General features: G+C 46.1%; 1 protein-coding gene across 12 annotated transcripts in view; it reads right to left on the bottom strand.

Annotated features, from left to right (window-relative positions):
* The window catches only part of SGMS1 (sphingomyelin synthase 1), a 267,166-nt gene that overhangs the window by 69,854 nt on the left and 177,895 nt on the right, over nucleotides 1-19,417 (bottom strand). For 2 of the 12 annotated variants that reach the window (XM_059397415.1, XM_059397424.1), the window contains one exon: nucleotides 443-598. The exons of 9 other annotated variants lie outside the window; for them this stretch is intronic. The gene's annotated coding sequence lies outside the window, so the exon portion shown is untranslated. Of the gene's footprint in view, nucleotides 1-409; nucleotides 599-19,417 lie in introns of all 12 variants that reach the window. One more of the 12 variants, XM_059397416.1, reaches the window with a different exon arrangement.

The raw sequence follows: 19,417 nt of genomic DNA, 5'->3' as shown, positions 1-19,417 counted from the left end.
TTCCTGCCACATTACAGGCAACCAGCATGTATTCTCAATCGAACCAAGCCAAGAATCTCAATGACCATCAAGTCACCACATGAAGAAATTCACCGAAAAAGCTGAAAACCATCCCACAGTTCTCTTTTGATACAGCAAGTATTGCTGAGCAGGCCTTGTGACCATATACACGTGCATATGTGTGTGCGCACATGTGTGTGACTCATGTGTACACCTGAGTCCATGCATGTGTGTACACATGTACACACTGTGCAAGGCATCATCTATGTACATACGCACGTGTGCATGCACAGATATACACGTACGTGCTGGGGAGAGACAGGGTTTGCCCACCAATGTGAAATCAGGGATTTGGAACTCTGGGCCCCGAAGGGCTCAGAGGGAGTGTCACCAGCTACGCGGACTCTACCTGGATATGTTCCCTTTAACCGTTTTCTCTTACTGGAGAGGAAGGTGAGTCCGGTGGTCTAGAGATGGCTGCAGTTTCAATCTTGGCTCTTCTGGTTACTGGCTGTGGGGTCTTGGGCACGTGACCCAGCCCCTCTGTGCAGCAGCTTCCCGCCTCCACAAGCAGGAGGGTAGGAGCACGTCCACAAGCCTGTGAGAATGAATGACGTGTGTCATGACTGCAGGCCCTGAGAATCATGCTCCCCGTCGGCGCTCAGCAGCATGTGCACCCATGCCTTCTCAGTACGAAGAAAATATGAACCAAAGCTTTCTTTCCGTGAAACAAAGTATGAGACCAGTGACAACGACTTCTTGTTCCAAGTGTGTGCAACGTGAGTGTGCGAGCAGCAGGGGCTGGGCACCGGGCAGACACCAAACGGGGCTCAGAGCCTGTCTTCCGCCGGTGCTGATGCAACTGGCCTCCCCGCGGGCCCCAGCGAGACCAGAGGCTCAGGACGCTGTAACCGACTCGTGACCGACTCCTACTGCGGACGCCACCACGGCAACTGCGCTGCCCTGCAGTGACAGTAATTAGCACGTGTGACCAGACCGGCGGCAGACTCCTGAAACACGGCAGCTTCGGATAAACACTTACGCCTAGTAATTGACCTCATTGGGACTTGTGGCCTCACTGTGAGGCAGGCAGCAGAAACCAGGGTCAATCACCTAGTCTGGAGCCAACAGCGGGGAAATGCATGAACAGTCACAGGCGCACAAGCACTGCAGACCTCTGCCTCCCTGCCATTGCCAGGTCCTAAACATGCACCGTTTCCTGTATCTTTCATTGGAGGAGGGGCTTGAAATGTCAGCATCCATCCCTCAACTCCTTTCCAAGGTCGCCCTATCAAGGGGCCCAGTGCCCGTGACACTGTCGGATCCATAAGGACACTTCCATCTGCTGAGTGATCACCATGGACCTGATTCTTGTCTTTCTCTATCTACAGTAGGTGTTTTCATCTCTGCTTTTACAAAGTAAGAACATGGGGGCCTGGAGAGATCATCTTCCTTTCTCAAGGACACCTGGGAGTGGCAGCAGCATCAAGAATCAAAGGCAGATGGGACACCTGGTTGGCTCAGTGGGTTAAGCCTCTGCCTTCGGCTCGGGTCATGATTTCAAGGTCCTGGGATCGAGCCCCACATTGAGCTCTCTGCTCAGCAGGGAGCCTGCTTCTCCCTCTCTCTGTCAAATAAATAAATAAAATCTTAAAAAAAAAAAAAAGACTCAAAGGCAGAGACGTCTGTTCATCTGTCTGTATGCAAAGCTTCTGGTTCCCAACCAACGTCCTTCCCAACTGCTTCACACTTTCTATTCTGGCTGCAAAGCATTCCTCCAAAAAGCCTGTACACCCCCCAGAATTCATACCCACTAACCAAACATACAAGACACAAGTTGCTGAGCATTCCTTGAACTGCAGGCTTCATACAACGGTGACAGCTGATATCAGCATTTTATTTTTTACTGGTTCTGTTTCTCCAAGCCTGTCCCGTTCTCACCAGGACACCACGGTCTCACCGACAGACCCATCCTCATCCTTGCTGGACAAAGCACAGACACGGTCGCTTGCAGAAACTCATTTTTCCAAGTAGCGTCCATCCGTCTTCGTCAGCTATCCTCCGGTATGAAATGTCGAAGGCAAATGCACAAATGAACTTCTGTCAGCCTGATTTAGTCACCTTGATTTATAAGCCATGGCCAAGGAGGCAGGGCGGACAAGGGCAGAACCAAAAAATCGCATGCAAGCTCCCTCTGACGGAGCCAGAGAGACCTTTTCTAGCATCTCTATTGTTCATTTCGATGCACTGTTTAGAGAAGACAACAGCCATTATAGAACCAGCAGGAATTTGTCGGATCGAGGCTCACTAATGACATCACTCACCAATTACTTCAGGAGCCTGTATTGGGGGCTTTGGAAGCACTGGGATCATTCCGACAGCAGCTGATGCGTTCAAGTTCTGATGTCCAGTCATCTGTGTGTTGAATACAGACGAACAGCACACTCCGAAGTCCAAGCTTAGCACCAGCTCTCTCAAAAATCAACCCGTTTCATCAGTGCCAACTTTTGGTACAGCACGTTCAAATTAACAGAACCAACGGCCCTCAGAAAACCACGGGGAGTAAATGAAGTCATCGGACATCTCAGCTTGAGTCCAACGGCTTGGGAAGGAAGCTATGGTCCCTCTAGAAATGAAGAGTTATTGATATCTTCAAGGAGCAACACAGCATGTCCACAGAGAAGACACTGGATCATCGTACTGTCCCTTGTCCAACACCATGAAAAAGCTCTTCCATGGAGGAAGCAGGGAAATCGATAGATAGATTACTTGAGTTGTCAGGAGACCTTTCAGCTCTGCTCTGGAGGGATTTAATTAAAGGAAGAACTAGCAAGATATTTACCCTGGACTCTGCATCAGAGTTTACGGAGGATGTGACAAGCCTTCACACACCCTGTTCCTGCTAACCACAATGTTAAATTTTAGACGTTCAAAGGAGAAGCTTGTTCCTTGAAGGAATTTGAAGAGAAATCCTTCTCTCGTGCTCTCATTATTTTGAAATTCAATTTTTTACAATACTGCCCGAAAGAGCTCCTCATCACAAGGGCACAGATGCGATCACCTGTCCCTGGGGATGTAGATGGTCATGACGGGAACACGAAGAGATTCGCCGGAACAGCACTTGGATGCTTGGCCGCAGTGCGCCATCTCCACGGTCCAGCCTCTCCACCCCGTCCGGTGAGATGAACCGGGTGACGAAGGCAGGGCCTGGACGTGCTCCGGACCCTGGCGCAGCAGCGTCAGGCATACGAACTCCCCGTGCCGGCCCCTCCCCGCTGCCAGGCTTCCTGCTCTGCCTTGTCTGCATCCACTCATCCCACGTGCTGCCGCTCACTTCCGGTGCGCTCACTTCCGGTGCGCTCACTTCCGGTGCGCTCACTTCCGGTGCTGCCGTCGGCGCTTGGCATTCAGGGGCGAGCAGCGCCCTCCACTCTGGCTCCAGGAATGACTTCCCCAGGTAGCTAAATTCAGACGTTTGTAGACATGGGCTCGCCTGCTCTCAAGAGGCCCATAAGTTGCTGAGGGCCACGGCCAAGTACAGGGGGAAGGACACCAGCACCCATCACTCCTTCAGGGCAGTCCTGGTGTAAATAAGATGCTACAGGGTCTCCAGGGCCGTGGGACATACTAAGATCTATAGGCAGAATCATTTGTCTCAAACCACAACCACTCAGTCTTAAAAACAGCAGAAGGCATGGCCGAGTCTTCTCAACCCACATGCTTTTTCCATTTCTTTTTCAAAGAAATGGGTGTAAAAATCTTTACACCAAAATAAAAACACTTTTTAATGAGCATTTTCAAAAGATAGGATATAACATGAGAAAACACACTAGTAACACATATGAAATGCAACTAGTTTCTCTAATTTAAAATGAGCTCACAGAAGTCAATGTGATAAACACAAGACCCCTACAGGAAAGGAAAGGAGGGAAAAGAAAATGGAGCAGGAAGAGAACACAAGCCACGCACAGAAGCAGGCAACTTACAGAAAGAAACGCAATGGGGCAGGGAACCTACGAAAAGACCCTACACCTGTAATTAAAGATCAACAAGTCAGAGCAAATAGACATTTTTAACTTAGCAGACTGGCAAAAACGCCAAGTCTGGGGACGGGACAGTGCTGGTGGGGGTGTGGGAAAGAGACAACCCTGGAAAAGAAAATCAGTCTGTAAATTTCTGGAGTGCAATTTGGTAAATGTCCGTCAAAGTTTACAATGCATTGATCCTCTGACCTAGCAATCTCACTGTTGGCATTTAATCTGCAGATATATCAGTGAGATGTTTATTTGCAAAGAGGCAAACCATAGTGACTCCAACAGCGAACACAGCACAGCTCCTTCCCATAAACATCTGGCAATTACTAAAACACCCAGGGATAAGATACAGGTGAAATCAGTTACTGCCCCTCCATATCCATTACTGCACATAACGTATCAAAGAGAATAAGGCAGATCCGTGTGTGCTGAGGGACAAGATCTCTAAAAATATAATCGGAAAGGGGGGGGGGAGGCTATAGGAAAAATATGTATAATTAATCCCTTTATTAAACAACATAAAAAGCAGAGAGCCGCAGATGCAGATATGTGCCAGAAACATTTCCCCCCCACCCCGGGAGAAACCACAAGAAACATAATAAAAGTTATATTTGAAGGAAGGCTTTTACTTCCCTTTCTGTGCCTTTTGATACCACTGCATGTTAACCCCATACATGCACTCCTTTATTTTCAACATCATCAGGTGTTACCTATATATAAGGTCATGGAAAATTATCTTCTCTCTCTTAGCACTCTGGTTTTCAACAAAATTTAATTAAAAAGACAACACAAAACAGGGGCGCCTGGGTGGCTCAGTGGGTTGGGCCTCTGCCTTCAGCTCAGGTCATGATCTCAGGGTCCTGGGATCCAACCCCACATCGGGCTCTCTGCTCAGCAGGGTTCCAGGTTCCTGCTTCCTCCCTCACCTCTGCCTGCCTCTCTGCCTACTTGTGATCTCTGACTGTCAAATAAATATTAAAAAAAAAAAAAAGAAAAGAAAACTTCAAATGTCTATAGGCCTTCATATCTGAACCTCCCAAAATAAATTTAGTGAGTTAAAGGCTTTTTAGGAGAGTTCTGGGGGGAGGGGAGGTGGGGAATAGGACAAGCTATGAAATCAAACTATGAAATGGAGCAGACAAGGCATCACAAACCTGGCTCCAGAGCAACAAGGATGAGGCTGAGCACTTCTCCCTTTCTAATGCTTTCAGCTAAATGAGAAATTACGCACAGTACGGACTTCGGTGGCTAGAAGTCACAAACAGAATCCAGCAGTTCCAAGCTGTTACGGAGGGAACAGTCTCAAGGGGAAATGTCTGAAGAACTCTTCTGCAAGAATGACTCTTCCAGAGTCATGAGGAAGCAGTAAAGAAATGCAGTAGTAACTAAATAAAAACCTGCTGCGGACACATAAAACCAGAACCCTACAGTATGTCAGGAAAGCCTCTGGCAAATGTTCATAAAGCCCAAGAGACAAAATCTCAAATTGAGTTACTTCACATACAGTTACAATTCTAGATTGTACCCAGTGTCTTCACCGGCATTAAACGGCGAGCCTGGGATGTCACCTGGCTTGACAGGGCCTCGTCAATGTGCCATCAACTCCTGATCCATCCAGGTCTTTATCCGAGGTTTAAGAGGCAAACCACAAGGGTATCTGGGGGGGCTCCGTGGGTTAAGCCTCTGCCTTCAGCTCAGGTCATGATCTCAGGGGTCCTGGGATCGAGCCCCACATCAGGCTCCCTGCTTTAGCAGGGAGCCTGCTTCCCCCTCTCTCTCTGCTTGCCCCTCTGCCTACTTGTGATATCTCTCTCTCTCTGTCAAATAAATAAAATTAAAAAAAAAAAAAAAAAAAAAAAGAGGCAAACCACAGAAAATTAAAGCAGCTTAATCCTCAGGAGCCCCTAGTGGTAAGTCCCAGAGATATCAAGCTCCACTAAGTGCAGGGCACAGCGGAGAGGGGGAGGAGGTGAACCCAGCCAAATGTATAAACAGATCGTGCCCAACTGCCTGGTTGAACAAAAGAGAAATAAAGGCTCTGAGAAAAAAGGGGAGTTCTCTCCTCTCTGTGCCCAGGTCTCAAGGTAGTGCCTCTCGGCTACAAACTTGCCCTTGATTGCCTGGTCCACACGACTGGAGCTATTCTAGTTTTGTCAGTAGAAGGAAGTTTCTGGAAAGACAAAAGGAAGGAGCTGAGTTTCCGGTTTCCAGAGTGGCTCCCGCCTCCTACAGCTTTACAGTGGGGTGTCTCCACTTGGGACATATCTCTGAGGACAGCAATTCCCCCACACCCAGCAACTTCTGCGCCCACAGTGGGTTCCAACCACGTCCTCTCCAACACAGTCCGGGTCTGGATCCAACTCTCAGAAAGGCGTGAGGTGTGGCCTCTTCCTTTATGGGCCCTCCTCTGCTCCCCAGGATCCATTATTTCTATATCCTGTAGAGTTCCATTTACTTTTTATCAGCTAATCCATCTTCACTCCACCCCCTTGTTAAAGCTAATCATTCTTTTAAAAATTTTTTTAAAAATTGTGTGTGTGTGTGTGTGTGTTTATGTCAATGGCCTGCTTTTTCCATTTGGTGGTTATTTTGAGGTTTTTCTATTTTTAGTTGTTCTGTTTAATTGCTAATGGCATATATTATGGTTAACCTCCCACAGTTCTTATCGTGCCAATATTTTCCCCCTATGCTTTCTTTTTCCAATTTTCTTTTACATTTTTACTGATGTACAATGAACCTATGGTGTTACATTAGCTTGGGCTGTGCGATATAGTGAGTCAACAATTCTATACACTACACAGCGCTCGTCACAGTAAGCTTATTTTTAATCCTCTCCGTCTGTTCCATCGATTTTTATCTATGATAGCTAATAATTCTTACACCATTCCCTGCTCCAACTACATCCCCGTTCGAACTCCTGTCTGGCTTCAGCTCCCAGACGGCCCTGACTCTGGGGGCACCGATATACCCCTTTAACCCCCAGCACTCCTGCCGTAATTAGGTCCTGTGGCAAACTACCAAATGAAAGACAGAGCGAGAACTGCTCCCATTCTGTGCCACGCTGCATGGCCTCCCACCACCTCAGCTCTCTAACCCTCGGTCTGCCCACCTCTCAAAAACACTTGTCCTGACAGGTCACCTGCTCCCGACGGTGTCAGGTGGGGAGAACACAGTGAAGCTGGTACGGGCACAGCATGAGCCCAGTACCCAGCACATCTTATCTGACTTCAAACATGCCTTCGCCACCCCCGCCTGACTCCTGGAGAGCCAGGGCCAGACCTGCGGACTCCTACATGCGCCAGGGATCAAGAAAGATGAAGAGTTCAGAAAACAAACACGGCGAGAAAAAAAAAAAAAAAGAGAGAGAGAGAGAGAAACAAAACCCGTGAACCTATCCTTCACTTTTCACAGTAAGTAATTTTCACAACAGAATTCTAAATAACAGTCATGTATAAAAAGGGCAGAAAGTAAGAAGCGCCACAATTTTTCAACTGTATTAAGTGTTTTCCAGCTGAAGTTGTGTCTGCACTCTGGTCTTCCAGAGGGATTCAAGGATCCCCAGAGTTCCAGAGCGTCTCAGGTCCCAGCTCCTCATGGGGGCTCTGAGCTCAGCCTGAAAAGATCCTGTGGCCTCCCTCCCATTCTCTAGCAAGGCCTCCCCACCCTCTGGCTCCTGATAGAGGTGTCTCTGGAGACCAGACTCATTCCCTGAAACGGACCCATGTGCTAGGCCTTGACCGCCTCTGGGGCAAAGACCATGTCATCCTCTTCCTCAGCTGTCTAGCCACCAAACGGAAGCAGCAGCAAATTTACTCATGATCCAGAACAGTAGTACCTGCCTCAAAAGGACAAAGGTAAGGCCTGACCACAATGAGCAACTCTCAGTAAATGGAAACCAGTAGAGGACCTCATACAGAGAACAAAACACACAGGTTTAAACTAGAGATCTCTACAATGATTTCATGCTATGTAAAAAAACTGAATGCCTTAAATCATAACTGCTCACCATTTGCTCATTTACTTGGTGAATCTGTATTTACTGAATGCCTACTCTCTGCTAGGTGCAAACTTACCATTATCATAAGCCATCATATGAGTCAGAACAGTGGTGGGACTCAGGGTAGAAAACATGAACATGAAACTGAATTTAAAAATCTCTATGTGGGGGCGCCTGGGTGGCTCAGTGGATTGGGCCGCTGCCTTCGGCTCAGGTCATGATCTCAGGGTCCTGGGATCGAGTCCTGCATGGGGCTCTCTGCTCAGCGGGGAGCCTGCTTCCTCCTCTCTCTCTCTGCCTCTCTGCCTACTTGTGATCTCTCTCTGTCAAATGAATAAAATAAAATCTTAAAAAAAAAAATCTCTATGTGATTTCAGTAAATTTAGGAAATATTGGGAGCAAAAAGTCCACAATCCAAAGCTGATGGCATGTTATCAGGAATCGACTTATTTTCTATTTCTGTATAGTCAAGTATTTTTAGTTCGATGTTCTTTTCAGAGCCTTCTTCTTCTCAGAGCCTTCTCATTTTGGCCAAAATGACACACTGCAGTGATCCTGAGAAGACAAAACTCTTGAGAACTGGACTAGTGTAAATGGTTATTCATCGAACCCCACATGAACTCCCTCCGAAGATCATTTCTCCAGCTGCGAGCCTTCCTACCTCCCACTCATCCTTCCTGCTCTGGTACAGCGACTTTCAAGATCTTCACCTTCCCTGCCCATTTGGAGAAAGGACTGGCTTCTATCTTTGTAGTCTAGTGGCCACAAATGTATTCTTTAAAAAAAAAAAAAGAAAAGAAAAGAAAAGTTTGATATTGAGGGGAAAGACGGCAGCACAGTAGGAGGACCCTAGTCTCCTCTTGTCCCACGAACCCAACTAAGTAACTATCAAAATCATCCTACAAACCCCAACATATCGGCATGAAGACTGGCAGAACAAAATTCCATGACAAAAGGTGGAGAAAAGCTACATCAAAGAAGGCTTAGTGAAGACAAGGATAATGGGTGCTGCGGAGAGGAGAGGAGAGGAGCCGAGCATCGTTGTGGAGAACAGCCAGAGAGCACACAGCAGAACGCACAAGAATGTTTCCCCATAGCCACTGGCTTTGAAAATGAGAGGGGCTGAATTTCATGACTTCCAGCAACAAGCAGGGCTTAGAGCCTGGAGTTTTAAAGGTCAGCAGGCTTGGCTGGAATAGCGCCTGGAGGGTACTGCACTGCCCCCAAGAGAAAGCAGGCAAACAACCTGGGGGCAGACAGCACAGAAACAGCATCTGAAGAGTGCCCGGGGCACACTGGAGGGTGTGGTTATTCTCTGTGTGGATCCTTGAGACACAGCCTTCAGGGAGGGAGACACTTTTCCAGGAACAAAGCAGCTGGCTAAGGCCATTTCCCTACTCAACCCCTCAACATAAACACAGGGCTACATGAGGGAAGCAACACAGACTGCCTAACCTCCTCATACCAAGTTCCACTCCCCTGTGCTCTGGTGGGACTGCCCCTGCCCCTCTCAGTCATGCTTACCTCAGACCCAGCACAGTGGGTCCTTCCCACAGAAGACCAGCAAAAACCACTGCCCACACCATGTCTCCTGACCAGAGTCCTGCAGGGCCTCAGTTCTGGTGGAGGGGATATCAGGGCTCATTTTACAAGCAGACTAGAGTAGACCCAGCTAAAACTTGCCACATTCAGACCTGGGACCAAACACTGCCCACAAAGGTAAGGAGAGCCTCTGCAGACGCCTGGCCTGAAAGATAGAGCAGCCAAAACACAGCAGCAGAGCACAAATTTCATAAACCTGAGATGCTGCCAAAAGCGCCAGGCCCTGGAACTACATGACCCCTTCTTACAAAGCCATCACTTTCAGAAGCAGAAGACACAATAGGCTTTTCTAACACACAGAAGGCAGAGACTTAGACGAAATGCCAAGACAGAGGAATTTACCTCAAATTAAAGGACAAGATGAGACCGCTGCCAGACATCTAAGTGAAGCAGATGTAAGTAACATGCCTGATGGGGAATTTAAAGCAATGATCATCAGGATGCTCACTGGTCTTGTGAAAAAACATCAGTAAGACCATTACCACAGAGATAAAAGAGTTAAAAAAGAATCAATCAGGGACGATGAATAAATAAAATAAAGGAGACGGGAACTTGGCCTGATGCAATGAACAGCAGGCTGGAAAAAGCAGAGGAACAATTCAGTGTCCTAGAAGACAAAATAATGGCAAGTAGTGAAACTGAACAAAAGAAAGAAGAATTACAGAACATGAAAACAGATCAGGGAACTCAGTGACCCCACCAAACATAATAACATTGTATTACAGGAATCCCAGAAGAAGAAGAGAGAGAAAGGGGGCAGAACATTTATTTGAGAAAATCACAGCTGAAAACTTCCCTAACCTGGGGAAGGCAACAGACACCCAGATCCAGGCAGCAGAGAGATCCCAACAAAAGCAAGCCAACACTAAGACATACCATAATTAAATCTGCAAAACAGAAAAAGACCTTAAAAACAGCAAGATAAAAGAAGTCCTTAACTTACAAGGGAAAACCCGTAAGGTGAGCAGCAGACCTCTCCACAGACACCTGGCAGGCCAGATGTGCCAGAGTGGCACGATATACTCAAAGTGCTGAGTGGGAAAATGTGCAGCCAAGAATACAATACCCAGCAAGGCTGTCATTTGGAATAGAACCCGAGATGCAGTTTCCCAGACACACAAAAATTATAGGAGTTTGTGACCACAAACCAGGCCTGCAAGAAATACTATAGGGAAAAGGAAAGAACGTAAATGAGAACACGAAGGCCGGAAACACAAAAGCAGTCAAAGCTCATACTGTTATTTAAAAAAAAAAAAAAAAAAAAATCAGTCATGGCACTCACAAAAGGTTTTAAAATAGAACAGATTCCTAAAACGTGGGAAGGAGAGGAGTTAAGAATGGGTTCACATGTAAATGACCATCAGCTTCACAGAGACTGTTACTGCAGAAGCTGTCATATGCAGAGTTAATGGTAATCACCAATACAAAACTAATAAATAGGCAAAGAATCAAGAGAAAGAAATCAAGATAGATCACTAGCCAAAAGCAGCAAACCATGACACAGAGAAAGATAAGAATCAGAGAAAATCTCCAGAAACAACTACAAAACAAGTAATAAAATGGCAATGAATACATATCTATCACTAATCACTCTGAACCCAAATGGAGTAAACACTCTATTCAAAAGATATAGGGTGTTGGAATGGATGAAAAAAAAATAATAATAATAACCACCAAGACTCAACTGTATACTATCTACAAGACACTTGTTTTAAACCCAAAGATATCTGCAGATTAGAAGTGAAGAGGAGAAACATTTAAATCGATGTCACAACAAAGGCAAAATGGCAGCACTTTTTCAGACAGACTAGACTTTAATGCAAAGAGTAACAAGAGACAAAGAAGGGCATTATCTAAAAATAAAGGGGACAAACTAACAAGAAGATGTAACAGCTGTAAATATTTACGCACCCAACCCAGGAGCGCTCAAATATATAAAACAATTAATGACAAACATAAAGGCAATAATCAATAGTATAACAGTAGGGGAACTTAGCCCCCACTTACAGCAATGGACAGAGCACCTGAAGAGACAATCAACAAGGTAACAATGGTGTTGAATGACACCCTGGACCAGATGGGCTTACCGATAAACTCAGAACATTCCATCCTAAAACAGCACAATACATATTCTTTTCAAGTGCACATGGAACATCCTCCAGAAGAGATCACATATTAGGCCACAAAACAGGCCTCAACACATTCAAGAATATCAAAATCATACGATGCACCTTTTTCAGACCACAGGGCTATGAAACGTGAAGTCAACCACAACAAAAAATCTGGAAGGACCACAAATACCTAGAGGATAAGTAACATGCTACTGAACAATGAATCGGTCACCCAGGAAAATTAAAGAAGAAATTTTTTTTAAAACTCATGGAAACAGATTAAAATACACAGTCTGAAACTTTGGGGATGCAGCAGAAGCAGTTCTAGGAGAGAAGTATATAGCAACACAGGCCTACCGCAAGAAGCAAGAAAAATCTCAAATATAAACAACTTAACCTTATACTGAAAAGAGCTAGAAAAAGAACAACAAAGCCTAAAGCCAGCAGAAGGAAGGAAATAGTAATGATTAGGGCAGAAATAAATGATACGGAAACTAAAAAAGCAATCGAACAGATCAATGAAACCAGGAACTAGTTCTTTGAAAAATAGTAATAAAACTGATAAGCCTTCAGTGAGACTCATCAAAAAGAAGAGAGTGAGAGAGGACCCAGATAAGCACAACTGCAAATGAAAAATAATCCACACCACAAAAATATAAACATTTATAAGAGATTATTACAAAAAAGGGATTATTATGAAAACCTCTATGCCAACAGATCGGACAACCTGGAAGAAATGAATAAATTCCTGGAAACAAATCGACTCCCAAAACTGAAACAGAAAGAAACAGCAAATTAGAACAGAGTAGCAATGAAATTTCATCACTAATCAAAATACTCCCAACAAGCCAAAGTCCAGGACCAGACGGTTTCACATGTAAATTTAAGGAAGAGTTAATACTTACTCTTCTCAAACTATTCCAAAAGTAGAAAAGGAAAGAAAACTTCTATTCTATGAGGCCAGCATTACTCTGATACCAAAACCAGGTAAGGACACTGATGCAAAAATCCTCAACAATATACTAGCAACAAAAACCAATGATACATTAAAAATTTCTCCACAATCACATGGGATTTATTCCTGGGCTGCAAGTGTGGATCAATATTCATGAATCAAAGTGATTAATCATCACATTAAAAAGAGAAAGGGTAAGAACCATAGGATCTTTTCAAGACACAGAAAAAGGATCTAACAAAATACAACATCCATTCATGATGAAAACCCTCAACAAAGTAGGCTTAGAGGAAACATACCTCAGGATAATAAAGGCCATATGTGGAAAAAAAAACACAGCTAACATTATCCGAAATGGGGAAAATTTGGAGCTTTTTCTTCACAGTCAACAAGACAGGGACGTCCACGGTCACCACTTTTATTCAACATAGCACTGCAAGTCCTAGACACAGCAAGCAGACCACAAAAAGAAATAAAAGGCATCCAAATCAGCAAGGAAAAAGTAAAATTTTTTACTTCTTGCAGATGACACAACACTGTATACAGAAAACCCAGATGGGTGCCTGGGTGGCTCAATCGTTAAGCGTCTGCCCTCGGCTCTGGTCATGATCCCAGGGTCCGGGGAGATCAAGGCCCGCGCAGGGCTCCCTGCTCAGCAGGAGAACCTGCTTCCCCCTCTCCCACTTCCCCCTCCTGCTTGTGTTCCTTCTCCTGCTGTGTCTCTGTCAAATAAATAAATAAATCTTAAAAAAGAAAGAAAGAAAACCCAGGAGACTCCACTAAAAAAAACTACTAGAACTTATAAATGAATGCAGAAAAGTCACAGGTTACAAAATCAGTGTTCAGAAATCTGTTGCATTCCTATACACTAATAATGATGTAGCAGAAAGAGAAATTAAGAAAATGAAACCATTTACAATTACACCAAAAATAATAACATACCTAGAAATAAACATAACCAACGAGATGAAAGTCCTGGACTCCAAAACTATAAAACACTAATGGAAGGAAGTGAAGATGACACAAAGAAATGGAAAAATCCATGCTCATGGATTAGAAGAACAAATACTGTTAAAATGTCTCTACTACCCAAAGCAATCTACACAGTTAATGCAATCCCTATCAAAATAACCAACTGCAGTTTTCACAGAACTTGAACACACAACCCTAAAATTTGTAAGGAACCACAAAACACCCTGAATAGTCATAGTGATCCTGGAAAAGAAAAGCTGGCTAGAGGCTCACAATTCTGAACCTCAAGTTGTATGACAAAGATGTAGTCATCAAGAAAGTATGGTACAGGCACAAAAACAGAGATCAATGGAACAGAACAGAAAACCCAGAAATATATCCACAATTATATGGTCAATTAATCTGTGACAAAGCAGGAAAGAATATCCCACAGGAAAAGGAGTCTCTTCAACAAATGGTGTTGGGAAAACTGGACAGGTACAGGCAAAAGAATGAAACCAGACCACTCTCTTTCACCATGCACAAAAACAGTTTTGCCATCAACTCAAAACGGATTAAAGATCTAAATGTGAGACAGGAAACCACCGAAGTCTCTGAAGAAAGCACAGGCAGTAATTTCTCTGACATTGGCCATAGCAACTTTTCTCTATATATGTCTCCTGAGGCAAGGGATACAAAACCAAGAATAAACCACTGGGACTTCACCTGCACAGTGAAGGAAACAACCAGCAAAACTGAACAGGAAAAGGTATTTGCCAATGACATCCAATAAAGGGTTAGTATCCGAAATACAGAAAGAACTTGTAAAACTCAATACCCCAAAAATGAATAATCCAATTAAAAGATGAGAAGACAAGGGTAGACATTTCTTCAAAGAAGACATACAAATGGCCAAAAGACACACGAAAAGATGCCCAGTATCACTCATCAGGGAAATACAAACCAAAACTACAATGAGATACCATCTCACACCAATCAAATGGCTAAAATCAACAACATAAGAAACAACAGGTGTTGGTGAGGATGTGGAGAAAAGGGAACCCTCCTACACTGTTGGAGGGAATGCAAGCTGGTGCAGCCACTCTGGAAAACAGTGTGAAAGTTCCTCAGAAAGTTAGAATTAGAGCTACCCTATGACCCAGCAACTGCACTACTAGGTATTACCCAAAGGGAGAAAAACCCAAACAACCTAGTTCAAAGGGGCACACACACCCTGAGGTGTACAGCAGCATTACCAACAACAGCCAGATTACAGCAACAGCCAAGTGTGCACAGACTGACGAATGGGTAAAGAAGATGTGGCATATATATTCAATGGAGTACTACTCAGCCATAATAAAGAGATGAGATCTTGCCATTTGCAAGGACATAGATGAATTTAGAGGGGATTATGCTAAGCAAAATAAGTCAGTCAGAGAAGGACAAATACCTTATGATTTCATTCATATGTGGAATTTAAGAAACACAACAAATAAGCAAAGGTTAAAAAAAAAAAAAAGAAAGAGAAAGAAAGAGGGAGGCAAATCAAGAAATGGACTTTTACTAGCGACAACACAGGGCTGGTCACCAGAGAGGAGGGGAGAGAGTGGGGTGACAATTAATCAGCTGATGGGGATGAAGGCGCACACGTGTTGTGATGAGCAGGGGGAGGGCTGGATGGAAGTGCTGGATCACTACGGTACACACCTGAAATTAATATCACACCAGCGGTAGGTTAAGTAAGTGGAATTTAAGTAAGAACTTTAAAAAAAAAAAAAAAAACAAGTTAAGTTTTCTGTTAGAAAATCTTCCAAACAACATACTTCAGTGAGTTTTCAAGCAATGAATTAAAGAGCTACAAACGCCCCCGCTAGGTGCCAGGGGCCTGGACTCCCACAACGCACAAGACACATCTGCTCCCAAGGAGTTCGAAGTTCACGTCCAGGGAAACATCGTCAATGCCACGTGCTCGGTGTTCTGCGAAGACGCGCCTGACTGTGCGGGCTCCAAAGGAGGGCAGCAGGAGGAGTATACCCCACATGAAGAGGTGCTTGGCTCGCAGACACCGGGCCCTGTTGGTCTGGAGCCCGCTGCCCCCCCCCCCGGGGCCCCCCCCCCCCCCCCCCCCCCCCCCCCCGGCCCAGCCCCGCCCGAGCCTGAGTGCTGACTTCACCCCAGGGAAGGGCTGGGGTGGAGCCGACCAATAGGAGCCACAGAGAATGCAGAAGCTGCCAGAAGCATGTCTCACCTCCCTCTCCGCAGACCTCTCTGGATCTCCTCTGTGGGTTCAGTTTGGGGCCCCCCTAAGCGCCAACCACAGCCTCCCAGCCCCCCATCAGTTCCTCCAGCCCAAGCCACAAGGACCCGATGCTCTTTTGATGAGGGAGCAGGAGGCTGGCTGAGGACAAAGCAAGAGCTGGCGCCTTGCACCCCCCCCTCCACCCGCTCCCCTCCATATGTGTAGCATTCCTCAGGCACCCTTGACTGCCATAAAATGATAAATAGTTAACTTGCTGAGATCGCAATCCTGCAAAACAGGAGTCTCCCTTGGTTTGCAAATGTCCTTGAGATTACAACAAAGAAGTTACCTTATCAATAGCCCAATTTCCAAAGACACAGAACTCAGTTTCTCAAGCCTAATGTCACCCTCCCCTCCATAAAAAACCAAAGGAGGTGGAGGTAGAAGGAAAAGTAAATAAAGTTAAATTTCTTCTAAACCTAAATCTCATTAACAAGGATGCTTGATAGCAGGAATGTAACATTCCACCAGACTCCCAATTGTCTTTACTTGATAGTAACCAGGTCTTCAATATCCTGATAGTATTCTTTGCCCCAATAGCCCTTCTGAACACCCCTTTGTCCTCACCTACCCAACTCCTGTGTATATAACCAACCACTCCTAACAACCCGGGGCAGCAACTCTTCCTGCCCACAGGTCCTGTCCCCGTGCTTTAATAAACCACCATTTTGCACCAACGACGTCTTAAGAATTCTTTCTTTAGTCGTCGGCTCCGAACCTCCTCACCCCACCGAACCTGACTTAGGTTCTGGGACTTCATCATTTTTGGCGAGCCAGCCAGGAGATTTGTGAGTCTTTACATTTGGACTCTGTGCTTCGGTGCAAAATTGGTGAGTACTTTCTCTCCTTTTCCTGTACTCTCCATTCCAGGGCTTTTTCAAGGAGTATGGTCTTATTGGAACACTTGCATGTCAATTGCTCAGGCTGTAATCCTCTAGCCCATGGCTACTCCACGGGGAGGAGAGCGTCTGCCTTTTGGCTGTAAGCTAGTACCCTGGCCGGAATGGCAATAAGACCCAGAAACTTGATGGCCTCTCTTTATTCCTGTTCTTATAGAAAGTTGTCTCTCTTGGGCACGGGACAGCCACCTAAGTCACCAGGACGGCTGCCAATCTTAAGACTCCCATGTGAGGTTTCCTCCTGATTGATCTAATGTGATCCCCTCCACATGCCCGGTCTAGCCACTTCTGGCCACGAGACCTCCATTGGGAGCAGGCCGAAACCAGTACCCGATTGAATTAAAACGCAACCGGGGACCGTTTCCTAGGGAAGTTGGCTGTAAGGACCACATGTGTTGGAATGTCGCATAGACCATGATGGATTTCAGTCTTTACTGTTTCTCATCAGTGTCTTCTGCAAACCGCCTAAAGCTATGAAATTGGGTAATTTCCCCTTGCCAAACTTCTCTAGCATTTCCATGGGTTAATATGGCAAAACAGTATGCAGTCTTCAGGACATACGATAGCATGGCACAAGCATTTTAGTCCATTCACCAGGCACCCATCTGTAGCCTAGGATGCGATGGGGAAGTGGAGGGACGCCGGCACCCCTCCAGGGCCTCTTACGGCAGGAATGTCTTCCCAGGGAAGGCAGGATGGTGATCAATAGCGATATCTTGAGGGACGCCTCTGGTCGCTTTTGACACACAGGAACCTCTGACATATCCTGCGTGGGACGCTACCCAGGAGTCAGGGGGGATTTGGTAATGGACCTTCATTACTTTTCTGGAAGCATGGCCTCAGTAGGCTTCTTCAGTTCCCAAGGACTCTACCTTGGGGTGCCTTTTAACCCACTGGAAATAATTTGGATTGCAAAACTTAGGAAAGGACTGAGCTCCTGTAACACTGCATGGCCTCAGTGGGATCTATCAGTTAGATCTCTGCAGGAAACAGGGCAAATGGACCTAGGATACCTTCACTGCTCATACCTAGGCCTTCATTGCTCTACACCAGGACCCCAGACTAACCTCCCTCTCCGCAGACCTCTCTGGATCTCCTCTGTGGGTTCAGTTTGGGGCCCCCCTAAGCGCCAACCACAGCCTCCCAGCCCCCCATCAGTTCCTCCAGCCCAAGCCACAAGGACCCGCTGCTCTTTGACTCCCAGCTTCCTCCGTGGGCTTCTCGCCAGTCTGGGGAAAGCCGCCTCACCCAACTCTATTTGCCAACCTCAGACTTCAGGCCCCGACCAACCGGTTACGCTGCACCCGCCCCCTCCCCACCCCCCATGACTCCCTCTGGCTGCTCTCTGCTAGAATCCCAACTTTAAAATGGAAGGAACCTCAGAGTTTAAGTAAGGCACCTTCGTTTGGCCTAAAGGAGCCAAGCTTCAGCCCCAGAAATGTTTTGGTTTACACAGAATTCCTTGAAAGCCGATCCAACGCCTTTCCACCTATCTTCTTTAAGGCCGCCTCCTCTTCCTGGGCATCAGATGATGGAAATGTTCTGGGTCTGCTCTGCCCAACATGGGAGCTGCGACACTTGCACTTGAATGCAATGAGTGCAACTAAGAAACAGAATTTTTTTATTTTATTTCACTTTCGTTTAATGTAAGTGACTGCACATGCCTAGTGGCTAGGGTACTGGGCAGCCAAGCACCCATGGCCATCCCCACTGCGGGGAAGCACTCGCGTTGCTGGTGTTTGCGTACTTGGGGTGGTAGGCAGAAAGAGAAGCAAAGAAGAAGCATTAGCCCCTGAACTGATTCAATTCACAATTTAAAAATACAGCAACTCCCAGCCCCCCTGACCTCACCCACACACACAGACCCACAACTTGCTCAGATAATTGGGTTAACATATTTTCAGAGACTAAAGCTCCCTGGAACATGGTGGCAGCAGGGGAAGGAAGTCTGGAGGACATGGGGGCCACTGAGGAGAGGTCGGGAGTTGAACCCAGGCCAGGGAGGGGAGGAGATCTCCGTGCAGAGAGAACAGGAGATTTCTGGCTGTTTTTCCCTGTTCTTCAACACAGTGGGCAGAATGCCTGCCGCTTCCCAGGGGCAGTGCTCTGACCCGCTCTCTGCTCCCTTCCCGGGAGGAGTCCCCCCCACCCCCCCAGTCTTCCTGGGACACACTTCTGGCCATCCCGGCACTGAGGACACTGTGAAAGGCAGTCCCCTAGGTCTGGACTGGTGACAACTGGTTTCTGGGCTGGACATGTTGAATTTCCACATCTCTGACTTTGACAGGGACATGATCAAAGAAAGTAAAGGGCAGCAGGCTCCGGCCTCTGCTGAGTATTTTGCTCCTGGAAGGAAAGCCTGAGAGGCTTTAAGAAGGTGACTGTCCCAGCCCCGGCCCCCTGGGTTGATAATCTCTCCAACAAATGCTCAATAGTACAAACACCAGTTACTGTCAGCAATGGTAACTGCGTGAAAAGTTTCAGTACATAAGTGTGAATACAAGAATATTAAAAGGACAGTCTTCTAAGAATACAGTTTTTAAAAAAGCACCACAGCTTCCAGAACCAA

The sequence above is a fragment of the Mustela nigripes genome, chromosome 4, assembly GCF_022355385.1.
Source record: "Mustela nigripes isolate SB6536 chromosome 4, MUSNIG.SB6536, whole genome shotgun sequence".
NCBI lineage: Eukaryota > Metazoa > Chordata > Mammalia > Carnivora > Mustelidae > Mustela > Mustela nigripes.
The sequence above is the reverse complement of the archived record's forward strand: the minus strand, read 5'-3'. Positions and strand labels throughout refer to the sequence as shown.